We start from the raw sequence: 13,822 nt of genomic DNA on the forward strand, positions 1-13,822 counted from the left end.
ACATTAACATAAGCATTTGTGTGGGTCTTTACCCTGCAGTCTAAATTTTGCATTTTAGATAGATGTTTATGTATTGTCTCACATGAAAGACAGGCTTGTACACAATATCTCACTGGTGTAATTTCTCACAATCTGACAAGAAACTATCATAAAAGCAAGTCATACAGTGTTTATCCAGTTGAGCCGTGAAAATGTTTATTCAGGATTTGTTTCACATAATGCACATTGACAACATTGCAGAAATGAAACTATGATGTTATCATCACATCCCCCTCACGCAGTTTTAAGAATCTCATTTTATACCAGCAATAACATTTAGAAGTAAGTGAAGTTGAGCTTGAATTGTATATCCTTTATTAAGTTCCTGATTCAATTTGCCGAGAGGTAAACGTGTCATACGTCAGAAAACGTGTTTCCTGTCAGACTCCTGTGTATGAACTTGTTCAGTCGGTTTGCCCATTCAAAACACTCTTCCAGTCATAAAGCTGAAAGAGGGATAATGACTTTTGTGTATTGTTTGGCAGTTGTGATAAATTTCCTGTTGTTTCCACAGATTTGCCATTGTAAGCTGCGCTTGTTTTTTCAGTGAAATGTTACGTGGCCTTGTTTTATTTTGGTGTTTTCGCTGTTTTTAAAGCATGCCATTCAGAATATGCTCTTTTTAATTCCAACATTCATTGTATTCATTCAATCACTGTAGTTTATTGTTTTTGTAGTAAATACGTTATATTGATATTTTAAAGTTTGATCAGTTTTAATCAGTTCTTGTTTTGAATCAAATCCATGATCTTGGCATTGTTATGCTCTTGTTTGGGTGACATTTGAATATTAGGTGTGGTTTCTGAAATGTTAAACTTTTGATAAAGCCATCACATGTATTCATTTTTCAGAGATGTCATAATAATGCAGTTTTGATGATTGTGCTTAAGTGTAATCTACAGATAATCTAGCAAGTCGTTGTGCCAGAAACACCCAGATGTGATAAACAGCTGTCACATCCTGTTATGCATCATGTGCTTTATTCTCTATGCAGCTCTGTTTCATCATATTGGCATTCGCTCATAGCCGTTTACATGCTGTCATTCTCTGTAAATTAGTGTCAGGTATGCTATTTCTTTTGATGTTTAACAAAGTTTTATGTTAAAGGAATAGTTCTCCCAAAAATGATGGCTTAAAGAAATAATTTACTCAAAAAATAAAATTTGTAGATGAGTTTATCTTCATCATATATGTATAAACGTAGCATTACATCACTTGCTCATGAATGGATCCTCTGCAGTGAATGGGTGCCGTCAGTTTAAAGTTAAAAATGTCTTAATGATGTATTTGGTTCTTACAAACATGCATCTTTTGGCGTCTCAAGTCATTACTTGATGGACTGGAGTGGTGTGGATTATTGTGATGTTTTTATCAGCTGTTTGGACTCTCATTCTGACGGCACCCATTCACTGCAGAGCATCCATTGGTGAGTAAGTGATGCAATGCTACATTTCTCCAAATTTGATGAAGAAACAAACTCATCTATATCTCGGATGGCCTAAGGGGGAATGCATCTCATTTTTTTTTTTAGGTGAACCATTCCTTATAAATAAACAATTAAACAAACACTTAGCACTATACATAATCTCAAAAATCATAATCTCAAATGAAATAAAAATAGTACCTCATAAAACATTTTTTTCATAATAATATCAAAGTTGAGTACCATAACATTACACATCAGTGAGAATTACTGTCATGATGAAAATAAAAACATACAAAATAGGCCTACAAAAACAAGTTTCCAAAGACGTTATAGTGACAGATTTGCATACCAGAGTGAAGGAAATGAATAGGGGTGATTTCTAAGAGATTTTAGTTGCAATCTTGCTTTGACACACCTGAATACCTTTATATGGTGTAATGTAACCAGAAGCTATATCTTTCAATACATAATTTTATACAGTACGTTATGTTCTTTTTCTGTCTATAGTATACAAATAAAAACTACTGGATGGATACAAAACTGTTCGTTTGTGGAGTGAGATATCTAGGTCTCTTGTTTGTTTGCTGGCTGCATTATATAATCTAATGGCTATCCTTTAATCAACTATAGAAAACAACAGGGGGAAAAAAATCAGTGAACAGCTTTGATCATGATGAACACACAAAACACTGATTGTTGAAATTACTAGGGCATGTCCTTATTATTTTCAAAAGTATAGTCAATAAGAAGAATTACCAAAATTATACTACAGTAGCCCATAACGTGTCATTCTTCTAAATAAACTGTTACATCACTTATTATTAAAGTGTTCATGTCTTCATTTATTCCAAGAAGGTTCCTCCTCCTCGAGCAAATATTTTTGTTTTCCCAATTCAAAAGTACAGTGGCAGAAACTGTTGGTGGATAATAATCATCTAAAACCTTTAATCTGTTAAACCACAGAGTGGAGGAGAAGTGAATGAATATTTTCCCCTTTTAAACACTGGAACATGTTTCATCTTGACAATAGAAGCATTCACTGGAGCACAGGTGATTTTTATATGGAGTGAGTGGATGCTTCATAACAGCATATCAAAATTCAGATGATGCTATTTTGTCTTCAACTTGTCCAGTACTGCATTTCAGAAGTTACATTTGCAGTCTGTAATCTGAGCAAGAGAACCAGATGCAGCAGATGTCTCGCCACATCAACATCCCCACAAATATGCTACCCAATAGGCTATATATTAATCTTCAAATGATGCTGTGGCCTTTAAACTGAAACCTCAGACATCACAAAAGCTGTTGGCTAATCTTGCATTATTTACAAATGAACATTTCAGTCTCGTTTTCATAGAACAGAACAACACAATGTGTTTCTTTGAAACTATATCAGAATCTGCAGTCAGGCTTATTTCATTTCATGTAAGCCTGATCTAACAATGGCTGCCAATTATTAGTTGATTATCCATTTGAATGTCCATCTATGATTGTTCCAATCAAATTCTGTTACATTTACATGGTAGACTTGAAGTGTTTAGTTTATAGCTTCTGTTTTCTGAATCTGAGAGGGATTTACTTTGTCCGTTTCTTAACAGCTGTTTGGCGACATCTTCTGGAAATATCTTATAAAACACTTTTTAATAACATTTTAGCAAATCTCAAGTTAAAGCAGAGGTCTCAAACTCAATTCCTGGAGGGCCACAGCTTTGCAGAGTTTAGATCCAACCAGCTCCAACTCACACCTGCTTGGAAGTTTCTAGTGATCCTGAAGAGCTTGATTAGCTGGATCAGGTGTGTATGATTAGGGTTGGAGCTAAACTGTGCAGAGCTGTGGCCCTCCAGGAATTGAGTTTGAGACCACTGAGTTAAAGTATTCAACTCATCCAACACTCTTTTCTATCTTTCTATCAGTGCTGGTTTTTGTCTTATAAAGTATCCCGTTACGCTGTGAGAAACCACTGTAAACAATTCAGTGCGTGAGTGAACTGTCGGAATGAATCAGACTGAATCCTTTCAGACTTTAGATCAAATGAGTGATTCATTCGCGAGCCTTGCATAGCTTGTTCTGATTTCAAACAGATGATGGCATGCACATGCATGATCATTTATCAGGGAAAATTACTCCCAGGTCACTGTATGGTAATCTCCAGTGAAATATGGATTTATTAGTAATATGATCTGCATAAGTAGGCCTACAATACAAAATAATAATAATAAAAAAAGCTCAAATTATATTTTAAAAGTTTATGTTTTGTTGTGCACTTTTCCTCCATTTTGAGCACGGCTCTTGAAACTTATTTTAAAGGAACAGTTCATCCAAATAATAACAGTTGCTGTTAATTTATGAACTTTTTTTACAATTCTTTTCTGCGAACTGATTCTTTCGAACAGTTCGTTTCTGCTTCAAATAACCGATTCACCAGTTTGTTTACGTAATCATGTACTGAGAAAAGGTAAGTAATAGAGAATGTGAAGCTGACGTCAAGCCGCGTTGAGTTCTGGTAAACTGCTTTGTTTATCTGCCATACTGGGAGGATCACGCTACCTCGCCGCTACTGAGTTCAGGGCAGTATTTTGATTTTCTGTCTTGATTGTGGAAAATTTCACCATTGTATGTCATTCATGCTGCATCGAGAATTGCAAAAGTAACTCTGAACATCGTTCTGAGGGAAAACTGGACAATGCAGTGTATTTTTTCACCTTTTCTATGTCTAAAAATCCCAATGGAAGCAGATTTTGATTTTGATTTTGTTTGGTTTAATAAATAACATCACCTTCAGAAGCAGAACTTGAACAGGGACATTAAAATGCTTAACACAAATAACACTTCATGTCGCTTAAAGGGTTAGTTCACTCAAAAATGAAAATTAGGCTGCGTTTTACTCACCCCCGAGGCATCCTAGGTGTATATGACTTTATTCTTTCAAACGAATCCAGTTGGAGTTATATAAAAAATTGTCTTTGATCTTTCAAGCTCTATCATTGCTGGTTTTGGTTATTGATATTTTTCTTGTTTTGAATATGGATATTTTTCTTACAAAAATGCATTGATTCGCTACAGAAGGCTTTTATTCACCCCCTGGAGCCGTGTTGGTTTTTTTTTTTATTGTTTTGGACTGAAGCAATGCTACACCTGCTGACTGCAATGACAGAGCTTGAAAGATCAAAGAAAATCTTTAATATAATTCCAACTGGATTCGTCTGAAAGAAGAAAGTCATATACACCTAGGATGCCTCGGGGGTGAGTAAAACGCAGACTAATTTTCATTTTTGGCTGAACTAACCCTTTAATGTACCAAGACAGTGATAAAGCATATACTACGTGCAGATACACACATAAGCCCAAAACGTGAACGCAATGTGTTTATTTACACGTTAAGCATTTTCCTCTCATATATAGAATGCTTAATGTACCGGGACAGTGATATTAAAAGACCACATTCTGTACACACTAATGAAGCATAACATCTGCAGAAAAACTGATGAACCCAAAATATGAACTTTAAATACTGTCTTAATGCATAAGCGTTTTCTTATTTTTGATTTTCTAAAGGGACGAAAAACAAGTTTTATTGATATTCTGGCCTCTGCATGTCTTACTACATTAAACCAGCATTTTAAAATGCTACAAAACTGTTCAAAGCTTCCAGGGATATAATTTTAGTTGTCATTTGTTGAAATAAATATAAACGTACAGTATGTGTAATTGTGTCTGTCTGCTGAATGTGACCCACAATCTCTGGTTTAATTAAATCTATCTATCTATCTATCTATCTATCTATCTATCTATCTATCTATCTATCAATCTATCTATCTATCTATCTATCTATCTATCTATCATCTGCTGTGGCCAGCCACATACAGTTATATTTGAATAAAGGCACAATTTTTGTTATTTTAGCTGCTGACCAAAACATATTCAATTTACAGTTATATAATGAATATAGGCTTAAAGTGCACACTCTGAGCTTTAATTTGAGGGTATTCACATTTATATGATGGATATGTTAATGAATTTCAGATTTTTAGTTTTTATTTGAGGGTATTTTTTTAAGGTGGATATGTTTTTGGTTAGTTGACTCAAAATCCATTTTGTGGACAGATGTGGGCTATTACTTTATTTTTTTTCTACATCAATTAAGCAGGTAAAAGATCTGGAGTTGATCCTAAGTGTGCCATTTGCGTTTGGAAGCATGTCATCTTGTTGTCAAAGCAGCTCTTCATACAAGTGAAACAGACAATTATTAGGCTTCAAAATCAAAACAAATCCATCAGAGAGATAGCAGGCACATTAGGAGTGGCCAACAGTTTGGTACATTCTGAGAAAAAAACAAAACAAACAAACAATGCACTGATGAACTCAGCAACACAAAAAAGCCTGGACGTCCACGGAGGACAACAGTGATGGATGATCGGAGGATCCTCTCCATGGTAAAGAACATCCCTTTCACAACATCCAGCCAAGAGAAGAACACTCTCCAGGAGGCAGACGTGTCACTGTCAAAGTCTACAATCAAGAGAAGACTTCACCAGAGGAAATACAGAGGCTTCACCACAAGGTGCAAACAAGGCCTGATTAGACCATGTCAAAAAAAAAAACATCTAAAAAAGCCAGACCACTTCTGGAAAAGCATCTTTGGACGGCTGAAATTAAGATCAACCTGTACCAGAATGAAGTGAAGAAAGAAGTATGGAGAAGGCTTGGAACAGCTCATGATCCAAAGCACACAACATCATCTGTGAAACATGGAGCAGTGTGATGCATGAGGCTTCCAGTGGCACTGTGTCACTGGTGTTTAGTGATGATGATCGAGGACAGAAGCAGCCGGATGAATTCTGAAGTGTATAGTGATATATTGTCTGTCCAGATTCATTCAAATGCAGAAAAGTTGATTGGGCAGTGCTACATAGTACAAATGGACCATGAATATTCTGCAATGGCCAGGTCAGTCTCCTGATCTCTACCCGATTGAGCTGCATTTCACTCGCTGAAGACAAAACTAAAGGCAGAAAGAGCCACAAGCAAACAATGAATTAAGTTGGATTCAGTAGGGGTGTGGAAGAGTATCAAAAGAGGGGAAACCCAGTCTCTGCTGATGTCCATGAGTTCCAGACTTAGGAATCTCAACAAAATATTAAAAATGAACATTTGATTAATGAATATTTTGTCCCGTTACATTTAAACCCCTGAAAATGGGGGGACTGTGAATTAAAATGGTTGTAATTCCTAAGAATTTTATATTTTTGTTCAACCCCTTGAATTAAAGCTTAACCCTCTGGAGTCGATTAACGCGTATACGCGTTTTGGGGTATTTTCTCCTGATAACCCCGAAAAGAACTTAAATTACACTTTCAGTTTTGATCGTACAGATAAGAGCAATACATCAATCGAATCTGTAAAGAGTCTACTTTTTTTTGTATACAGACATAATAACAACAAAACTTTGTGCACTTATAAAATAAAGATAACAAACAAGGAGTGCTGTCTGCAGCCTTTGTCTGCGCTGATCTTCAGTTACAAACGCGTCATAAAATGAACTGTAACTCAGTGAATACTCAACGAAGAGACATGAGAGAGATATCTATAGAAAGCCTGGCATGTCTACTTTTAAACTAAACAAGTGCTGCCGAAAACAAATATTCTGTGATAAAGTAATCCATATGAAAACAACGCGATGTCCGTTTTTCACGTCTCCCTTCATTATCTTCTAATGCGACCACGCCCCCGCGCCGAGCGCGCTTTTGAGATTCAAATGTTTCACTGAAGCGCGCGGCTTTTAAATACGCCCACACAACAGAAGACAACGCAGCGAGACTGTTCTTCAAGTTTTTTTTTATTTTACTGTGTTGCTTCGCGATGAGAGGAATAAGACATAATTCACCCCAAAAAGATGTGATGTGGTTGAGGATTTGAGATTTGGATTTCCTCAGAAAAAAGAATGAAGCACTTTTTCAGCAGAGATCAGAAACATGAGTAAGTCTCTTTTATTTATTTATATACTTGTACTAGTTTTCACATAACGTGTAAACATTTTACTAGTTAGACTTTTTCCAAAGACTTTTTCCAAACTATAATTCCTGACTAAATGTATAATCAAGTGAAATATTATGAAGTTTCAATAACAATATACACTACTATTACATTCAAAAGATTGGTGTAGTTAGTATAAATTTATCAGTAAATGTATTTGTTAGATGTGTAATAAACATTGCTGTTCTTTCAATTTACCCCCCCTAAAAAAACAAAAAAAAAAAAAATATTCTCAGCTCTTTTTCAACATTAATAATAATAATAATGATGATGATAATAACAATAAATGTTTTTTTTTTTTTTTGTAGAAAATAAGATTGTTAAAAGGATTTCTGAAGGATTGTGTGACTGGAGTAATGATGCAAATAATTCAGTTTGAAAGTCAGCTTTGATTGTTCCTAATAAACTGTTTAACTGCACTCACAAGTGAATATTAAATTATGTTGTGGGATAGTTAAATATATTCTAAATAAACTACAAACATAAAATGATATACATTTATTTTGTCCTCACATTCTTTCTTGTAACTCATCCCTCTCAGTGACACAGCTGACTGAATGGCTCATTATGCAGCTCATTATGCAGGTCTTTGTCTTCTCAGGTGTGAATTCATGATAGTTGACACCTACTCGCATATGACTTTTTACCAACAAAGTGTGTCTTAGAAAATTTAAATCAATATATTGTTTTCTGTAAGTGAGTAAAAAAGATGATTTCACACATCATTTAGAAAAAAAAAATTCTAGGCTACAAGCTCCAGTTCTCAATAGTCCCAGGAACCAATGTTCTTTATGTGTTTTATTGCCTTATTCAAGTGATTTAACATTTTTAGTTTTTCACTAACCATGCATAACATTTTTTTTTCTCAAAAACACAATCATGTACATACATGCTGCTCACCTATTATTATAGCCTAGTTTGTGCTGATTACAGTGAGATTAGACTTTTAGATATTTATAAGAAACTGAAAAAAACACAAATGTCAGGGCATGACAAAACTTCTACAGGCCCCAAAAATACCCTTAGACTCCAGAGGGTTAAAGTCTGCAATCCAATTTCGTCTTGATTGTTTCATTTTAATTCTATTCTTGTGGGATACAGAGGCAAAATTATGAAAACTGTCAGTGTCCAAATATTTATGGACCTAACTCTATTCTGTTGATGCCATACATTGTATAGAAGATAAATGTTCCATGAAAAGGCATTTTCAGTGTGTGTCCAGCAGGTGTCAGTCTCTACCTAGAGAATGGGATGAAGCTGCTTTTATTAGGTACTAACTTCGACATGTTTGGATAGAGGAGACAGTGTAACTGTGACAGTAAAATTTAATGGTGGCTGCTTCAGATGAGTGGCACACTTTTATGTGGGTGCAGACAAGTAGAGTAAAACACACAACTAATAAAGAGCAATAAGCCATGCCTGAAGACCAACGTCAAAGACAAAAACATTCTAACATTCTAGTTTATTAGAGATTTATTTTGTTAAATCAGACCAACCGTGAAATTATAGTAACTTTAGTGACACTAGGGTTCAGATCTGAAAATGCTCTTTAAAACATTCTCAGATAGTGCATTCAGTGCTAGTGCCATTGAAGCAAAGCAATATACAGTACCAAATATTAAGAAGTTCTGTATGAATATTTCAACTGTTATTTATTTATTTGTTTGTTTGTAAAAGTTATAATACAGTGTTGCAATATATACGTATATATATATATATATATATATATATATATATATATATATATATATATATATATATATATATATATATATATATATAATTAATAACCTATGAGTCAGTGCATTTTAATTTCTGATGTGTTGAGCAGTAATTATGGGGTGTCTACGAGATGTGATTTAAATGTCTAAAATTAAAAGGTGCAAAGCTGTGTCTCACTAACTTCTCTAATGGCCACATCAGCTGTTATTTGCTGGATAATGGGCCAGCAATCAAAGTTAATCAAGCACGCTGCCTCGTCTGTCATATAATTGCACAGCATATTATCCATTTTAAGGCATCGTCTGATGTTGCTGACAGACGCATTGGACAGTTCACTCCCTCTGCGGTCAGTCTTTCTGGACTTTTTCAGGAAAAGTTCACCTAAAAATGATATTCTGTCATTATTTACTCACCTCCATGTCATGCCAGACCAATATGCTAATTTTATTTTCCATATGGTTGCATGTTACTGTATATTTGGTTTTGACATGCAGTGTTTTCACTGTACTTTCTGCATGTGTCTTTGGCACTCGACAGACGTGAACTGTCATTGTATGGGGGAATAAAACTATGTGACGATACTTTAAAATAATGCTGGTGTCAAATAAGACAAGGGGGACTGAGCCTTCTCAAAAATGTATTAAAAAAAAAAAAACAAAGAAGAAGAAAAGGGCCCGGACCAGTTTTAATCATATAAAAAAGTAAATAAATTAATAAATAAACTTTACATATTTTACAAAAATGTATTAGAAAAGGGAAAGGAAAGGTTTTGATAATATAAAAAAGTAAATAAATTAATAAAATATATATATATATATATATATATATATATATATATATATATCTATATATAGTAAAAAAAATATAATATATAAATATATTTTTAAAATGATTTTAAGTCAGCCTGCAGCCCCCTTGGATTTCCATAGTTATCCAAGATGAAGTCTGAATAAATTAAATTAATTAATTCAAAATGACTGAATGTCAGAGCAATATATGAATTATCAAAAATTATTTAGAACATAAGATCATAATTATTTGCAAACAGGTGATATTGTATAATTTTAATCATAGTTTTGTGTCTGGAGAATAATATATTTAATAATTTGAATATATAAAATATGGTTTGTTATGGTTTGATAAATATTAGCAGCCTCCACTGAAATGTAAAATCAGGACTGCTTCAGAACATCTCATTTTCTGTTCCAAACAGCATGAGTTTGGAAAAAGATGAGGGTTAAAATACTGCAATAATTTGGCGTATTTTCTTTAAAATCCCAGCCAGTTCCTTCAGATTTGCTGAGGTCGATGTACTTAACAGAATAGCGGTTGTACCCCTGTCACTTCGGCAGGAGTCTGATCATGGTAACGGTGTGTTTTCTGTTTTCTGCCAACACGTGCGGTTTAGGGTTTGAGTGTGGCTGCTAGTATTTGTGTCTTGGCCCTGACAGTGACCGTGAATCAGGCACACCTTAAACTTTACAGAAGAGTGCTATATCCTCCCCTGACAGCGGCTATTTTTTTGCCAAGTCATAAAAGTGCCAGTCATGGCGCGCCTGGCCAGTGGGGAGTCTTTGAAGACTGTCACGGGACACCCGGCGGCCCTCCCCGCCTGTGAAGTGTCGGGCTTCACTGTGGCCCCTTGAGCTCCGTCTCCGCTCTGGTACCAGATACAAACATCACAGCCAAGATCTGGGCTGCTCTGGCAGGACTGGGAATGCCAAACGCGGTTCATGCTGAAGGAGTGGACCGTAAATCAGTCTCAGGAAGACGAAAGGGAGGAAACTGGCCTTTTCTTGTTGGTCGTCTGGCCCGTTTCCCCCCGCTAACCTCATGACCCCGGAGTGCTTTGCCACCCCTCACGTCTGCCTCTGGCTGTCCGAGCTGGAATCCAGCCGGTCACCTGGACAAGACTGAAATTAATTAGCACCTTCCCACCTTAACCCGGCCCCCCTCCTTCCTCAGCACAGACTTGGCGCTCAACACCGGCCATAAAAGAGGGGCCGCCTTCATCCGAACCAATTCATCAAGCTCCGCTTCTGCCGTTGGGAGGTGCAGGAGTTGGAGGAAGATGAACAGGGCCCTTCTCAGCTGTCCCGGGACGTCTGCGGGGGCCAGGATCATCTGTCAGGGCGGTCGTGGGGTTCTCCTCTCTCTGCTGCTGATCACACAGCGAGATTCACACTTGATGTGCATCAGATGTGCTCTATACGGACACTTGAGAGAGCTCGACCAATGCAGAACATACTGGTTTTAAGTCATGTTTGAGTTTGGAATGTGTCAATCAAAGAATCTTGGTGGGGACTGATGAAGAATAGCAATAAAAATTGCTGTAGAAGAACCATTTTTGGTTCCACAAAGAACCATTCATTCAGAGGTTCTTTGAAGAACCATCTTTTTCTTACCTTATAATTTGAAGAACATTCTTTCACCACAAAGAACCTTTTTGGAAACAGAAAGGTTCTTCAGATGTTAAAGATTTTTATGGAACCATTTAGACAAAAAGATTATTTTATGTCATCGTGAAGCACCTTTATTTTTGAGAGTGTAGTGGTTTGGTATATTAAGGTAACTTACCATTGCTATTGCAAATTACCATTGCAACTAACTTAACTTATTACTGAACAGTGTGTCAGCATTAAGGGCATAGCCCTTAAATGGTACAGAAGTTTTTCTGTTCACCTTAGTGAATTTTTCACATCTGCTGCCCCTCTTCTTTGTGGCATCCCCCAAGGGTCCATATTGGGCCCCAGGTTGTTTTCTTTGTATATGTTGCCCTTGGGGTATATTTTCAGAAAACACAATGTCCTTCTATTGTTATGCGGATGATGTACACATTTATTTTGCCTGTCAAAACAAATGACAAAGTCTTTCTGTCATTGCTTAATTGCCTGAGAGATTTAAAATATGGTTGGATCAGAACTTTCTTGAAATTGTTGTGGTTTGTCATCCTGGGGATTTAATTGCTTGTGTAGATGCTCTTGGTAATTTAGGATTGTATGTTTGTCCATTTACCAAGAGTCTTGGTGTGATTTTTGACAGTGCTTTAAAAAAAAAAAAAATTATTAGTTCTGTTGTAAAAGTCAGTTTCTTCCAGCTGAGACTGTTGGCTAAAGTCAAGCCCTACCTGCTGCGTAAGGAGTAAGAGTAATTCATGTTTTTATAGAGTCTAGACTAGGTTACTGTAACTCTTTATATGTTGGACTGGATCAGTTGTCGCTTCAACGCTAAAGTTAGTGCAGAATGCAGCAGCTCGGCTACTTACTGGGACTAAAAAGCGCGAGCACATTACCCCAGTTTTAGCTTCACTCCACGGTCTTCCCATTCACTTGAGGATTGATTTTAAGATTTATTGTTTGTTTTTAAGATTTTAAATGGGTTGGTGCCTTCTAATTTATCAGAGCTTTTAAATGTCCACACTCCTGTTAAAGCCAATCAGATGCTCCTCGAGGTTCCAAAATCCAGGGTAAAAAATAAAGGTGACTGAGCCTTTTCAGTTTGAGTTTACCTGTTCACATAAGAACTGCTTGGATGGTTGAAATTTTTAAGTCGTTTCTTTAAGGGATATTCCACACCAAAATGAAAATTTTGTCATTAATCACTTACCCCCATGTCATCCCAAACCCATAAAAGCTTTGTTCATTTTCGGAACACAATTTAAGATATTCTGGATGAAAACCGGGAGACCTGTGACTGTCCCATAGACTGCCAAATAAATAACAGTGTTAAGGTCCATAAAAGGTATAAAAGTTGTCGTCAGAATACTCTATCTGCCATCAGATGTGCAATATGGGTTATATGAAGCGACGTGAACACTTTTTGTAAGCGAAGAAAACAAAAATAACGACTTTATTCAAGAATTCCCATCACTTCATATAACCCAGATTGCACGTCTGATGGCAGATGGAGTATTCTGATGACGACTTTCATACCTGACTCTGGTATTTACTTGGCAGTCTATGGGACAGTCACGAGCCTCCCGGCTTTCATCCAAAATACCTTAAATTGTGTTCCGAAGACGGACAGAGCTTTTACAGGTTTGGAACGACATGGGGGTAAGTGATTAATGACAAAAATTTCATTTTGGGGTGGAGTATCCCATTAAGACACACATGTATTCCTTAGCTTTCATTTGGAGTTGAGTTTGGACACTGAGACTTTTTCTACTGTGTGTTTTGTTTGTGTGTGTATCCTGATATCGTTAAGCACTTTGGTCAACCATGGTTGTTTTTAAATGTGCTATATAAATAAATGGAACTATAATGAACTAATTAACAGATTAGCATTTGTTTGTATAGATACACACACACACACACACACACACACACACACACACACACACACACACACACACACACACACACACACACACACACACACACGCACGTTGATCTTAATAAAGTGCTGGTATGTCCTCATAGCGTTACTGTTTGTTGCAATCATATCCATCCATTATTTTTATTAACTGGATCCATGAAGTTTTCTACATAGGTGACTGAGTGACTGAGTTGAGCAATGAAATGGGCTGTAGGGCATTTAACTCACTTTATGCTAATTTAGCAGGTTTTGATGCATAGAGAAAAATATAGCTTCTGCATAAT

Source organism: Cyprinus carpio, chromosome B10 (assembly GCF_018340385.1).
Source record: "Cyprinus carpio isolate SPL01 chromosome B10, ASM1834038v1, whole genome shotgun sequence".
Classification (NCBI taxonomy): Eukaryota; Metazoa; Chordata; class Actinopteri; order Cypriniformes; family Cyprinidae; genus Cyprinus; species Cyprinus carpio.